The sequence below is a fragment of the Pinus tabuliformis genome, chromosome 9 (genome assembly GCF_031772625.1).
Source record: "Pinus tabuliformis cultivar Carrire ecotype Pingquan chromosome 9, CPIR1, whole genome shotgun sequence".
Classification (NCBI taxonomy): Eukaryota; Viridiplantae; Streptophyta; class Pinopsida; order Pinales; family Pinaceae; genus Pinus; species Pinus tabuliformis.
The window spans coordinates 1,973,309,584-1,973,325,490 of NC_142307.1; the positions used below are offsets into that span (position 1 = coordinate 1,973,309,584).

The 15,907-nt window shown below is 41.6% G+C and overlaps 1 pseudogene across 1 annotated transcript in view; it reads left to right on the forward strand.

The window, feature by feature from the left end:
- LOC149156913 (biotin synthase, mitochondrial-like) overlaps positions 1-15,907 on the forward strand; it is a 179,995-nt pseudogene that overhangs the window by 43,892 nt on the left and 120,196 nt on the right. The window lies entirely within an intron of this gene.

Below are 15,907 nucleotides of genomic sequence, written 5' to 3' on the forward strand. Positions count from 1 at the left end.
CAACAGGTTCTCATGGTTCAACCTACCACCCTATCCCTACTCAGTGCTTCTGCTCGTATCCGATCTCCTTGCGTGTGCTCGAACACCTTGTGGCAACTTATTTCCCATGGTTGGTCTCTACCTCACATGTCTACGACCTACTAACCATGCTAGTGGTTGACCCAACAAACTCCTACACAAGCCTAATCTGCGACTACTAGCTGCTATGGCATTGTGTATTGGCTCTAGCCTTGGCCCCCTTGCCCACATCTAGCACTACTCTCAACCGCTGTTGAGCGATAGTTTTCTTTGCCAACACTCTCGTGAACCCTGTCGACTTGTACCTGCATGGTTTTTATGCAGGTTGCTTGGCTTTACCTAGTGCCCACTCATCACAATACCTTGCAATGTCACTCATTTGTCAAACAATTGTGGGTTTACTTGACCACAAACCCGTGGCTGTTACCTGTGCCCTCGCGACCTTGCTTAGCAGGTGGCCCTTGTACCCTTTTGACATCATTGCCTCTACTATTATTGCTCGCGGTTGTGACTCCGTGGTTGTTGCCTTGCCCTTTAGTCCTGTCGCGGCTTTGATATCATCCCCATCTTTGCCACTTATCGAATTCTCTGTTGCTTGTGCTGTTGCGGCCTGTCTGGCAACTTTTCACCCCAATGGCTCAACTGGTTTGTACTATGCTTGCGTGTTCACCTTGTTGCCAACTTCTCCATAAGTCATTTGTCAATTTCTCATCAACAAGTTCATGGGGTATAATTGACTCATCGTTGTCATCCATCACCACATATGTTCCCAACATAGGTTCATATACCTCAGGATACAAAGGTACATTATTTAGTTGTTGCAGGTTTTCAACATCATGTAACATTTTATTCTCACAAAACAATCTAACCATGTAATTTGGCGCAACAAGGATATCATCATATGACTAGTCCATTTGAATCAGAATGTTACCTCCTACATTAGCTTCCCGCTTCTTGGACAGTAACATACCTCATTTTGGAGGACAGTCAATAACAACCATGTCCATGGTTAAGATTCAATTTGGATAATCTAGTAACTGGACTTCAAGGTATTTAATGACCTTACGTACTTGCACTTCATGTGAGTCCACAGGCTGTACATTCCTATATGGCTTAAAATTTTTTAGTCCTAATTCTTTCATCACCTTGAGAGTCGTGACATTTGTCGAGGCTCTTGAATCTACACACAATTGCGAAGTAATAAGCCATTTACAAGTAATGAAATGCAAAAGGGTGGGGGTTCACCAGTGTTAATCATACATAGATATAACTGTCGGTTAAATTCAATAGGTCAAGACTCAATAGAACCACCTAAACCCAGAATGTACAGATGATTTCTTCCTATCCAAGCATGCAGATCAGTTCTGTTAGTGTTACTAGAATCTTCACCTTTGCTAATTCACTTCGGAGGCAAAAATTTGAATTATGGAGGATCGCAGGATCTTGGTGGATTGCGGCAGTGACTTGTTGAGTATCATTTGGTAGATTAGGCTTTGTCTGTCAGTTGTTCAGTGCTTTACCTTTCCTGGCATAGGTTTTGGGGATCTCAGCAACCATGGCTGCAGCTTTAGACTGTACCTTATCAACATTTGATGCAGCAATTTGGCTTCCAAGGAGAGCCATACTGGTAGGCGACATATTACTCCTTCATGCATCAAAATGTTCAGGATTTAAAGGAAATTATTTATGTTGATACACCCCTTTACCATTGGAAACTTGGAATATCTATGGGCTACAATTGGCCTCAGTCATGGACAACATATTTAATGAATCTTCTGGTTGTTTGGGGAATTTTTTTGGCTGATGTTGACACCTAATCCTCAACGGATGGGTGAACTGGAACGTGAACTGTTGAAATTTGGTACCGGAGGACAGATGGTTCCCTTAGGCTTTGATCTTTGGCCTAGGGAAAAGTGTCCAAAAGAATTTAATTTTTCTCCTAAAGTGACTTTATAATTTTATAAAGTTAAATCTAATTTAAAAGTGACTTTAAGTGATAAAGTTACTAAGTTTAAAGTAACTTTTATAAAGTAAATGAAAAATTAGAAAGGAAAAGTGACTTTGGAAATAAATGACTAAGTGGGTCTTTATTAAAGTGGGGTGAATTAAAAAATAGAAAGTGAGATTTAAATGAGCATTTAATCTCAGCCATTGATCTAAATCTATTTCAGCCATTGGATTTAGAGATCACCCAAAAGTCACTTGGATCACCCAAAAGTCACTTGGAGTTATATTAAAGGAGGAAAATGAGGAAAAGGTCATTCATTCTTTTATGAGCAGATTGGGAGAAGGAGAGAAAGAGAGCAAGAGAGATTTCTGAGCAGGGAGGAGAAGGAGACAGCAGCTTGGCACACATTCCAAGGCAGCAGTTGAGCAGATTTGTACAGCTGATTCAGCACATAGTGAAAGACAGATTTTTGCACAAAAATCGAGGAGTAGTTTGCTGATTTTTCTGCACACAAAACGGAGGTCGTACAACATTTATTGCTGTCCTGTTTGCTGTAATTTCCAGATTGCTGTGAGGCACGGGAAAGGAGATAAGTTGTAAATTTGCTTGCTGATTTTTTGCTGAATAATTCTCACTGTAAAAAGACAATTTTCAGAAATAAAGAAGAGCTCTCAAACTGGTTTTCCCCAAGAGTTGTAGGGGGTTTTTCCAGGGTCAAGTTGACCAAAAATATCAGTGTTTTAATGGCTGTTTTTTATTGCTGATTTTTAATTCTGCAATTTCCAGCATTCTGAAAAATTTCCAGAATTTGTGTTTTCAGCAATATTTATTTTTTTCAGTCTGTTAAATGTATGGTTATGGGAATGGGCATTTAACTACATGGGAGAAATAAGGAGAAACTGAAAACCGGGGTGGGAAAACAGAAATTTCTACATGGTATCAGAGCTTGAGTGCTGAAGGGCAGTTTGGGACAGCAAAAGAAAAAATTACAGTTGCTGATTTTTCACTCAGAAAATTCCAGCAAGCTGATTTTTTCATAAACAGCGGTTTTATCTTTACTACAACAGTGCTATTTTTCAGTTTTAGGACAGCAGGATGTCATTGGGATTGAGGGTGGAGGATAGGTTGGATGGGCATACAAATTACAGTGTTTGGAAGGAGAGCATGCAGAGTATCTTTGAGGAGGCAGAAGTCTGGGATATCATGGTGCATACCGCACAGAACCCTGTTGTTGTGCCCACTGATGTTACTCAGTTGGCTGAGTATAAAAAGAAGAACAATAAGGGTAAGAGGCTGATTCTAGACGGAATCAAAGACCATTGCATTCCTCATGTGAGAGGAAAGAGCAATGCCCATGAGATGTGGACAGCTTTGTCCAATCTCTACCAGAGTACCAATGAGAATCGGAAGATGGTCCTGAAGGAGAAACTGAAGAACATTAAGATGGGGAATGATAGTGCAGCTGGATATCTCACAAAGATTACCAATGTGAGAGATGAGTTGGCAGCGATTGGAGAGGCCATTCCATCCACTGAGTTGGTGCGTATTGCAGTGAATGGCCTCCCCCGTTCATGGTTGAACTTTGCTGATGGGGTTTGTGCACGTGAGACCCTTCCCACGTGGGAGAGGTTTTGGGATGATTGTATTCAGACAGAGATCAGGAAAGGACAGCTTGGGGCAGCCAAGCCAGTTGAGCAGGATGAGGACGTAGCACTGATGGCATGAGGCAAGAAAGGCAAAGGGAAGAAGCAGGCTTCCACAAGTGGTGGTGGGGGCAAAGGCAAAGGTAAAGGTAAACAGGGGAACACACAAAAGGACTATTCCAAGGTGAAGTGTTGGAATTGTCAAAATATGGGACACTATGCAGTTGTGTGTCCGGAGAAGAAGAAGAAGGGGAAGAACCAGGACGTGGCAGCTTCAGCAGAGATTGAGGAGTTTGCTGGTCGTTTTGACCGAGAGTTTGCGTTCACTACATGTGAGTCCTCTAGTGCAGGATCACCTGCCACACAGGTTCAGAGGGAGCATGCTTTTCCCTCGATTAGCGGAGCATCTTCAGGTATCTGGTATGTGGACAGTGGGGCTTCACCTCACATGACAGGAGTCCGGGAGTACTTCTCAGAGCTTTCAGAGAGTGGCACTGATATTGAGGTAGTACTCGGTGATGACAGAGTTGTTAGAGCAGTCGGGGTGGGGACAGTGACATTTCAGAGGGAGTCCAAACCTCGCTTGAAGGTGTCAGAGGTTCTTTATGTGCCAGGGATGAGGAAGAACCTCATATCCGTCTCAGCTTTGGAGGACAGAGGATATGAGGTACTGTTCAGGGGAGGACAGGTGTTGATGTATCCCAGGGACGCTCCAGCTGATTCAGCTAGAGTGATAGGTGTACGCCATGCAAAGGTGTACAAGTTTGCATTCCAGCCCCTTTTGGCATTGAGCAGTAGTACCGACAGCAGAGCTAGCAGTTCTGAGCTGTGTGAGATTTGGCACCGCAGGATGGGACACATGTATCACGGAGCCTTGAGGACATTGCGGGAGATCACTACAGGTGTGCCAGATTTCAGTTCTGATCACTTTGATACTTGCAGAGGTTGTGCGATGGGCAAGTTTGCCAAATCCCCTTTTCCCAGCAGTGACAACAGAGCGACGGGGATACTTGATTTGATTCATTCCGATGTGAGCGGTCCGATGTCTCATGTTTCCTTGAGTGGATATGAGTACTATGTGTTATTCATTGATGATCACTCCAGGAGGACCTGGATTTATTTTTTGAAGACCAAGAGTGAGGTCTTCAAGCGGTTTCAGGAGTTCAGAGCTCTTGTGGAGACTCAGACAGGTCGAAAGATCAAGTCCTTGAGGTCGGACAATGGAGGAGAGTACACCCTTGGAGAGTTTGTTGACTATTGTGCGGAGGCAGGCATTAGGAGGGAGTTTATTGTTCCTTACAACCCCCAGCAGAACGGAGTTGCAGAGAGGAAGAACAGATCCATCATAGGGGCTGCCAAAGCCATGATACATGATCAGGGGTTGCCATTGTTCTTGTGGGCAGAGGCCTGCAACATAGCTGTTTACTTGCAGAACAGGAGTCCGCATCGTGCCTTGGGGCACATGACCCCTGAGGAGGCTTTCTCTGGGAAGAAACCTGATCTTGGTCATCTTCATATCTTTGGATGCATTACATACTCCTATATACCCAAGGAGGAGAGGACCAAACTAGAGCCCACCGCAGAGAAGGGTATCTTTGTGGGCTACAGTGAGACCTCAAAGGCCTTTCGGATTTACATTCCTGCACAGAGGAGAGTTGTTGTCAGACGGGATGTGAAGTTCGAGGAGGACAGGGGCTTTAGGAGGTCACGGGAGTTAGAGTATCTGGATCAGCCAGACCCTCAGCAGCAGTTGAGTCAGTCGTAGGGATCCAGTGGACAGGTATCAGGAGGATCCGGAGGTACATCTATGAGGATGTCAGGTCCATCAGTGAGCAGTGGCTCGCCGAGCCAGAGGGGTGGTGCTTCGGGCAGCATGCAGAGCAGTTCACAGAGCAGTTCACTAGGGAGTCCACTGATGGACAGTTCACACGGTACCTCAGCTTCTACAGGTTCAGGTGCAGGCAGGAGGACAGCAGACAGACAGTCAGGAGTTCAGGCTACTGATGGTGATGAGGAGGAGGAGTTTCATTCTCCTATGGGAGAAGCATGCTCAGGGAAGAGGAAGCCCAAGTGGCTTCAGGACACCTTGAGAGATGCCACATCTGTTGCTGAGCCGAAGAGGCCGGTCAGAGAGAGTAGACCACCTGAGAGGTTTTGTAGTTATATGGCGATGGTTACCAGCATCCTTGACTCTGAGCCTTCTAGCTATGAGAAGGCAGCTAGCCAGTAGGTCTGGAGAGAGGCCATGCAGGAGGAGTATTCTTCTATCATGAAGAATGATGTTTGGGAGGTGGTGCCGAGGCCTGAGGGCAAATCCGTGGTTACTTCCAGATGGCTTTACAAGGTAAAGCATGCTGCAGATGGCAGCATTGAGAAATTCAAAGCGAGGTTTGTGGCTAGAGGGTTCTCCCAGGTAGAGGGAGTTGATTATGAGGAGACCTTCGCTCCCGTGGCTCGATATACTTCGATCCGCTCCATTATATCGATAGCAGCAGAGATGGGTTGGAAGATCCACCAGATGGATGTGAAGACCGCATTTCTCAATGGCTTCATATAGGAGGAGGTGTACATTGAGCAGCCACAGGGCTTTGAGGTGCATGGGAAGGAGTCCCATGTGTGCAGATTGAAGAAGGCCCTTTATGGACTGAAGCAAGCTCCCAGAGCTTGGTACTCCAGGATAGATGCATACTTGCAGGGGATGGGTTTCACAAAGAGTGAGGCAGATCCGAACCTTTACTTTATTGTGATTGGTGAGGAGCCTCTCATTCTGGTGCTGTATGTGGATGACTTGATCATTACAGGTGCAAAGAGACTCATAGAGCACTGCAAGAGAGATCTTGCGGCGGAGTTTGAGATGAAGGACATCGGCTTGATGCATTACTTTTTGGGTTTGGAGGTGTGGCAGGAGGAGGGGCATTTCTTCCTGGGGCAGGGGAAGTATATTGTGGACATCCTTAGCAGATTCCACATGGAGGATTGTAGACCCATGTCGACACCGATGATCACCAACTGGAAGAAGCTTCATGCTTCGGATTTCGAGTTGGTGGATCCCACATTGTACAGGCAGCTGATTGGTTCCTTGATGTATTTGGTCAACACTAGACCAGATATCTGTTTTGCAGTCAACACGATGAGTCAGTTTATGTGTGAGCCTAGGAAGGTTCACTGGGTGGCTGCAAAACACATTTTGCGGTACTTGCAGGGGATAGTGGATTATGGTCTGGACTACAGGCAGGGAGATGGAGTGAGATTGGCAGGATACACTGATTCTGATTGGGCAGGTTGTGCTTCTGATAGGAAGAGCACTTCAGGGTGTTGTTTTGGGTTGGGTTCAGCAGTAGTGTCATGGTTCAGCCGGAAGCAGCAGTCAGTAGCACTGAGTTTAGCGGAAGCAGAGTATATGGCAGCCAGTCTAGCTAGTTGTGAGGCCATTTGGCTTCGCAAGATGTTGTTTGGCTTATTTGGTCAGCCGTTGAGACCTTCAGTGATTTACTGTGATAATCAGAGTTGCATTAAACTCACGGAGAATCCAGTATTTCATGACAGGTCAAAGCATATCGGGATCAGATTTCATTTCATTAGAGACTATGTTCAGAAGGGAGCTGTGAAGCTTGAGTATATTTCCACTGATGAGCAGGTTGCAGATATTCTTACCAAAGCCTTACCACGGGGCAAGCATGTCTACTTCAGAGACAAGATGGGTGTGGTGAGGAACACCTTCCTCGGTAAGAGGGAGTGTTGAAATTTGGTACCGGAGGACAGATGGTTCCCTTAGGCTTTGATCTTTGGCCTAGGGAAAAGTGTCCAAAAGAATTTAATTTTTCTCCTAAAGTGACTTTATAATTTTATAAAGTTAAATCTAATTTAAAAGTGACTTTAAGTGATAAAGTTACTAAGTTTAAAGTAACTTTTATAAAGTAAATGAAAAATTAGAAAGGAAAAGTGACTTTGGAAATAAATGACTAAGTGGGTCTTTATTAAAGTGGGGTGAATTAAAAAATAGAAAGTGAGATTTAAATGAGCATTTAATCTCAGCCATTGATCTAAATCTATTTCAGCCATTGGATTTAGAGATCACCCAAAAGTCACTTGGAGTTATATTAAAGGAGGAAAAGGAGGAAAAGGTCATTCATTCTTTCATGAGCAGATTGGGAGAAGGAGAGCAAGAGAGCAAGAGAGATTTCTGAGCAGGGAGGAGAAGGAGACAACAGCTTGGCACACATTCCAAGGCAACAGTTGAGCAGATTTGTACAGCTGATTCAAGACATAGTGAAAGGCAGATTTTTGCACAAAAATCAAGGAGCAGTTTGCTGATTTTTCTGCACACAAAACGGAGGTCGTACAACATTTATTGCTGTCCTGTTTGCTGTAATTTCCAGATTGCTGTGAGGCACGGGAAATGAGATAAGTTGTAAATTTGCTTCCTGATTTTTTGCTGAATAATTCTCACTGTAAAAAGACAATTTTCAGAAATAAAGAAGAGCTCTCAAACTTGTTTTCCCCAAGAGTTGTAGGGGGTTTTTCCAGGGTCAAGTTGACCAAAAATATCAGTGTTTTAATGTGTTTTAATGGCTGTTTTTTATTGCTGATTTTTAATTCTGCAATTTCTAGCATTCTGAAAAATTTCCAGAATTTGTGTTTTCAGCAATATTTATTTTTTTCAGTCTGTTAAATGTATGGTTATGGGAATGGGCATTTAACTACATGGGAGAAATAAGGAGAAACTGAAAACCGGGGTGGGAAAACAGAAATTTCTACATGAACAGTCATCAAGAAGATGAACTGTTCCGTCTCCTTCTTGTATATAATCAATAGTTCTCTAATGAAATTAGATATCATTTTTTCTTCCGCTCATTCTGGAGTTACCCTGGCCTGACATGGTATCAGAACGCAGGTCCCATATTCCTTGTAACTCCTCTGCCTGAAACGTTTGCCTGGCCATAACGCCTCTGCCTGCCTAAACGTCTGTCTCTCTGCGCATTGATTACCTCTGAACGTTTGTCTGGCTCCACCTCAGACCGCCTCTGCCGTTGGCTCTACGCTCCGACGCCGACTTGTAGCTCGTTGTTCTCAGGACGAAACGGTTTGGAAACACCGCCATTCATATCAACGGTATGATACGACTATTGGCATCGACATGTCTCTTAGGTAATTTCATGCCAGATTTTGAGCAACTTTTAGCTTGTTTCGGGGCTTGTCCGAGCGCTCAAGAGAGACATAGCGCTGTTTTCAACTACAACATAAAGGATTTTACTTATTGTTTTGAGTAGCGCAAGTAAGCTTTGGTGCATTTTAAGAAGACTGTGTTGGGTAGTGAGAAGAAGGTTGTGGGTAATATTCGGTGATTAGATATTGCGACTATTTTATAGTTTTAATAACTTCTCAGAGTGTTATCTTTAAAACCCCAGATTTCTTCAAGACAGGACCAAGAATACTATTGTTTGGATATTTTATAGTTTTAATGACTTCTCAAGCGTTTATTTACAGTTTTAATGATTTCTCAAGCTGTCAGCTGTATAGACATTGAATATTATAGTATGCAATATCATCTATGCCACACAGATGCTTATACTTGGAGCGGAAAGGATCCAGAGGGTCGTTTTCCATGCATTCTTGAACACGAAGCTGCTTGAATAAGTTTTTTGAATGCGCTGTTTCAATAAGTTTTTGAATGCGCTGTTTCAATAAGTTTTTTTGAATGCGCTGCTTGAATAAGTTATTGAATGCGTTTTGGACGCTGTTTCAATAAGTTTTGGAAGCTGTTTGAATATTTTAAGGAGGATATGGTATGGTAACTGACAAATAACATCTGGCACCGTCTGTGGGAAGTCTTTGAGAGTGAACATTGCTGCGTATGGTAACAAAACTGTGTTTGGTAGTTCAAATAGTATTGCGCAGTTTATATATATCATCCACAACGTTTATATAAGTAGTTTTCAAAGCATTCAAAGTTATATCAGTCAGAGTATTTTATATATCAAAGCATTTGTAGTGTTGCATGATAAATTGATATATTGAAGTGATCCCTTGCACATTTTTTTCAAAACATAGTAGTATTACAGTGATGAAATGCTGATGCTTTTAGCAAATATCAGAAGGATTTGAAGGCTGTAACGTAAGGATTTTTTATCAGCAGAAGTAATTTTTACAGAATGCATTCAATCATCTCTATGGTCGGAATAGTTCTCACTGGCAAGGAGAACTATTCTGAATGGTCTCGGATGGTAAAACACACCCTCATCTACAATGAGTTGTGGAAAGGAGTGTGTGTCGGAGAAGAAGACAAAGACCCTGTGCAGCCTACATCAGATAAAGAACTTGTCATTTGGGAAAACAAGAACAGCAAAGCATATGCATTGATCGCATCATCTGTAAATGAAGAAGTAAGTCGTCATATTTCATCCTATTCCACTGCCTTTGAAGCTTTACAAAAGCTGAAAGAACTCTATGATTTACATTCTGCACTTGAAGTTGTTCAGCTCATGATTAAACTCTTTACTCTTGAACTGAAAAATAATGATCCCCTTGCTCTTGCATCTGAAATAAAGTCTATAATGCATGATATTAAATCCACTAAGGTTGAGCTGGATATCTCTCTTATTGCCTTTCTCAAAGCACTCTATTCTACCTACTCCAATTATCTTGAGTCTTTACAAGCAAATGGAAATCTTAAAGACATAACCTTTGAATCTCTTGTGAAAAAGTTTGCTGAAAGAGAGAAAGCCTTTGGAAAGAAAACAGTCCCTGAATCTTCTGAAGAGACTGTTTGCCTTGCTCATAAAGAAAAGCATCCTGCTCAAGATTCTACAAGAGGAAGAGGTGGACGAAGAGGAAGAGGAAGATACTTCAGAGGCAGGGGGGCAGACATTCTCAAGCAGAAAAGGCAGATCTGCATTGCATTCGCTGCAAACGAAATGGATCACATGATGCTTCTACATGCAAGCTACCATGGGACAAAATTGAGCAGAGAAGAAATCAGCAGAAAGGTAAAACTGATGACACAGACAAAGGTAAAGCACCTGAATCCGCTCACTATATTGAGGCACAATGTAACATTGGAGTAAATGAAGACTTGTTTAATGCTTCACTTGCTTCTTCGAAAAATGATTGGTTGCTTGATTCAGGAGCAACCTGTTATATGACTCATAGGAAAGATTTTTTTGAAGATTTCACTGACAATGTTGATGGAGCAGTATACTTTGCAGATCAGTCAAAAATCAAGCCATCAGGGCTTGGCACAATCAGGCTTAAACTGCCTGGTCTTCTAGACTTTCTTCTGGATCATGTTCTATATCTCCCACAGCTCAAGAGAAACTTGCTGTCCTTGGTCCACATCCGCCAGCAAGGTCACTCCATTCATATGTTTGATGGAAAGCTTGAGGTAAGAAAGGCATCTGACCACTCACTTGTCATGAGGGGAATAGAAGAAGAAAGACTTCTTAAACTGCAAGGAACCTCTGCTCATGCACAACATTTCTCAGATATTTCTCATCATGAAGAAGGTACACTTCCGTCAAGTTTATTATAGAATGCTAGATTTGGACATTTAAACTATGACAGTCTCCGCTTATTGAAGAAAAATGGTGTTGCTGGTTTGCCTACAATTCCTAGAAAACATAAGCAATGTGATGCTTGCATTCTAGGAAAGCATAGCAAACAGTCTTTTCATGATTCACATTCAAGAGCACATAGGAAGCTTGAACTCATTCATTCAGATTTATGTGGTCCAATGCCTGTTTCTTCTGCAAATGGAAATAAATATATCATGACATTTATTGATGATTACACCAGAATGTGTTGGGTTTATTTATTGAAGAACAAATCTGATGCTTTTCAAACATTCAAGAATTTTCATAAGTGGATTGAAAATGATGCACAATCTCATATTGGGTCTATTCGCACTGATAATGGAAAAGAATATACATCAAATGAATTTGAAAACTATCTTCGCCAACATGGGATCAAACATCAAACAACTGTACCTTATAATCCCCAACAGAATGGTGTAGCAGAAAGAATGAATAGAACAATCTTGAATATGGTACGATCCATGCTTTTCTTCAAAAATGTAAAGACAATGTTTTGGGCTGATGCTGTTCTATGTGCTGCATATATAAAGAATAGATGTCCATCTAGTGCTATAAGAAACAAGATTCCTTATGAATTATGGTATGGACATGTTCCTTCGGTAAAACATCTCAGGATTTTTGGTTCCACTTGTTATGCTTTAATACCAAAGGTACATAGAAACAAACTTGGTGCTAGAAGTCGTAAGTGTATCTTCCTAGGGTATTCAAACACCTCTAAAGCATACCGTCTCTATGATGAAGTAAATAAAAAGTTTGTTATATCTAGAGATGTCATTTTTCTTGAATCATCCAAATCTGACAGTGTTGTTGAGCGGCAACTTGATTGCTTGGATAGATTCACAAAACCGAAATCATTTTAAGAGTTTGATAATCAGATTCCACATCTTGAAGGGGGGATTCCTATACTAGATCAACATGTGGAATCTTCTTCTTCTGAAGAACAATCTCCCCTGCATGACACTCCAACAACGGATGATGCTTTAAGTGATGTAATTGATAGAATTGGGAGACTTAATCTTGATTCAGTCCCAACTCAATCAACAGAGCAGCCTGGACCATCTCAGAAAGGTCCCCCAAAGTGGTTGACAAAGACACTTGAAAGTGTTCATCCTGATGAAATTGGAAAAACAGGAACCAGAAATACAAACCGACAAGATGGAGGTGATGTAGATAACTCTAATTCACCTGTTGATATGGATGTTACTTATGATTGTGAATTGAACTTGTCTACAGATTTTGAACCAACTTCCTTCAAAGAAGTTGCTTCTCATGATGAATGGAAAGAAGCGATGCAGAAGGAGTATGATGCCCTCATAAAGAATGGCACTTGGAAGCTGGTTGATCCTCCATTTGGAACCAAACCAATTGGCTGCAAGTGGGTTTACAAGAACAAGTACAAAGTTGATGGCTCACTTGACAAGCACAAAGCTAGGCTTGTGGCAAAAGGTTTTGCACAGAAGGAAGGGGTCGATTATGAGGAAACTTTTGCCCCCACAGCAAAATGGGCCACCATCCGGACACTCTTTGCACTAGCTGCTCAGAACGGTTGGAAAGTCCATCAAATGGATGTAAAAACTGCATTCTTGAATGGAGATCTAAAAGAGAATGTTTTTATGTTCCAGCCTGAAGGATTTGCTATGAAAGGACATGAACACAAAGTATGCAAACTTGTGAAGTCTTTGTATGGCCTCAAACAAGCACCACGAGCCTGGTATGAAAAACTAACTGAGCATCTTCTGAAACTCAACTTCAAACATTTTGATCTTGATGATGCAACTTTATTTGTCAAGAAAGTTGGCAAAACAGTTGTATATCTTGTGGTATATGTAGATGATCTTTTAATGACAGGGAACAATGAAAGCTATATTGCATCCATAAAGAAAGAATTAGGAAAAAGTTTTGAAATGACTGATTTGGGCTATGTTCATTACTATCTTGGCATTGAAGTAACCCAACATCCAAAATCCATATTTCTTTCTCAAAAGAAATACATTGGAGATTTGTTAAACAGATTTGGCATGACAGAGTGCAATCCTCTTTTTACTCCAATGGAACAAAACTTGAAGCTCACATCTATTGAAGGAAAGGAATTTGAGGATGCAACAAAGTATAGACAGCTTGTAGGAAGTCTCATCTACCTCACTACTACCAGACCAGACATTTCATTTGCTGTTGGAATCCTCTCCAGGTTTATGCAAAAGCCTTGTGAGGGACATTGGTCTGCTGCAAAAAGAGTTCTAAGGTACTTGAAGGGAACTCAAGACCTTGGAATCAAGTATACACAGGTGGACGACTTCAACTTGATTGGATACTCTGATTCAGACTTCGATGGAGACAAAGAAACTGGGGTATCTACTTCAGGATATGCTATGAGTCTTGGATCAGGAGCTGTCTCCTGGAGATCACGCAAACAATCAGTACCAACAGATTCCACAACAGAAGCATAATACGTGGCAGCAGCTGAAGCAACGAAAGAAATTGTGTGGCTCAGGAAAATTCTTGAAGATTTGCAGGTAAAAAAAATACAATCAACTCCACTCATGATTGATAACACCTCTGCAATAAAGTTGGCCAAGAACCCAAAGTTCCATGATCGTACTAAGCACATCAATACTAAATATCATTTGATCCGACATCATGTTGAGGCCAAAACAATCCATCTCCGTCATTGTTCCACAAACGAGCAAATTGCAGACATCTTCACCAAAGCGCTTGGAAGAGAAAAGCTTGAAAGATTTAGAACGATGCTTGGACTCACCAACATCCCTTCAGATTAAGGGGGGGAATGTTGACACCTAATCCTCAACGGATGGGTGAACTGGAACGTGAACAGTCATCAAGAAGATGAACTGTTCCGTCTCCTTCTTGTATATAATCAATAGTTCTCTAATGAAATTAGATATCAGTTTTTCTTCCGCTCATTCTGGAGTTACCCTGGTCTGACAGCTGATTTTGGGCAAACAAGTGCATTGGTTGTGCAAAAACTGTGTAGCTTTCTTCACTATGTGGCACTTTGCATGCTCTGCAGTAGTTGCTAGAAGAAGAGTAATGCATGAAATTGTTGCCAAACATGGGCACAGGAACTCGGGGTCACTCAAGCTTCTTTTCAGGCCGAAAAGGCCTTCTTGTAGGGGACTGTCTAGGCTGAAATGGTCTCTGATTTGCGGGAACAACTTGCTGATTTTGTAAATTTTTGTCTAATCTGGCCATTTTATTACTCAGATCCTGCAACAAATCATCAAAACTTGCAAGCACTTCATTATTTTCAGCGCCCATCTCTTATTTTGGGTTCTTGGAATGTTCTTTCCTGTGGATCAAATAATCTGGAGGAATGAGCTTGGACTTTCTTGGCCGCCAGAAGTTTTTTCTGGATCTCAAGAGCAGCATCTAAAGCGTCATCTAGATGTTTGAACCACTGGACTGTTATTTCCATATTTCTGAAAAGCACTTTCTTGCAAAGTTGCACTTCTTGGAACTTATCCAATATCAGCGTATTCCATAACCCTTCTCCTCTTCTCTTACTACAGTGTGGTTCTGGACCTATCTTTTACTGTCCGTTTTGCTTCTTGGTGCTTCATTGACTGAAAGAGTTTTACAGCATAAGTGCTAGCTCCTTGTTCTGCTTGTTCACTTCTGATGGAGTGTACATCCTGTGCTTTTGATCTCTGCTCACTCTCCTCCAGGTTCTTCATGACGTCCACCCTCAAGCTAGGAGTGAAGGTGTCTTTCAGTTCCAAAGTTTGATCCTTTCTCTTTCAATGTTTGGTCTACAAAATTGAATGTATAGACAACTTTCTCTTCTTTTGCAGAGGTGTTACTTCAATCACTTTATGTTTGGATGTGCATTCTGGACTGTTTTGTATTATGTAAGATTCCATCTAAAAGTGCAAGCAGAACATCGCTTCCCTTTTCCTTCTATCTTGCTCTGTGAATAAAGTTATATAGCCTGCTTTTGGATCCAAACAACCCTAATGGATAGTTCAAGTCTAGAACTTGTTGCCTGCGTATGTCATTCTAAGAATGCGTGTAAAAGTCTGACTCTTTTAACTGGGTCTCTTGTTATATATTCATATTTCCATATTTTTGAGAAAACATTGCTTCTTGGAAAGTTCTTCGTGGAACTTATCCAATATCGGTCTCTTCTGCATACTGGGTCTCTTGTTATATATTCCTATTTCCATATTTTTGAGAAAACACTGCTTCTTGGAAAGTTTTTCTTCGTGGAACTTATCCAATATCGGTCTCTTCTGCATACTGGGTCTCTTGTTATATATTCCTATTTCCATATTTTTGAGAAAACACTGCTTCTTGGAAAGTTTTTCTTCGTGGAACTTATCCAATATCGGTCTCTTCTGCATTCTTTGTCTAACTGCTGTGATTTGAAAGCTGCTTTGTGCCATTGTGGATACCAGATACCAAGGCTCGATTGATCCCTAATGTGTCATGAGGTGTCAAACTTATATTGACTATAGATGTTTCTGTGCTGTTTCCTCTTCACTGCATCTAACTTAATGTGGATATTTGACTCGGTAGCATTATTTTTCACATCTTGCTGGCTTTATTCCTCTTGGCATATGTTCACGTTACTATGTTCACTTATATCTTTGACATAGTGGCTGACATTTCATTTGGGCACAACTCAAATATCCCTTATTCGCTGTAGTATTTGGGCATCTTTACCATGTGGTTATGGCTTATTGAAATTTGAA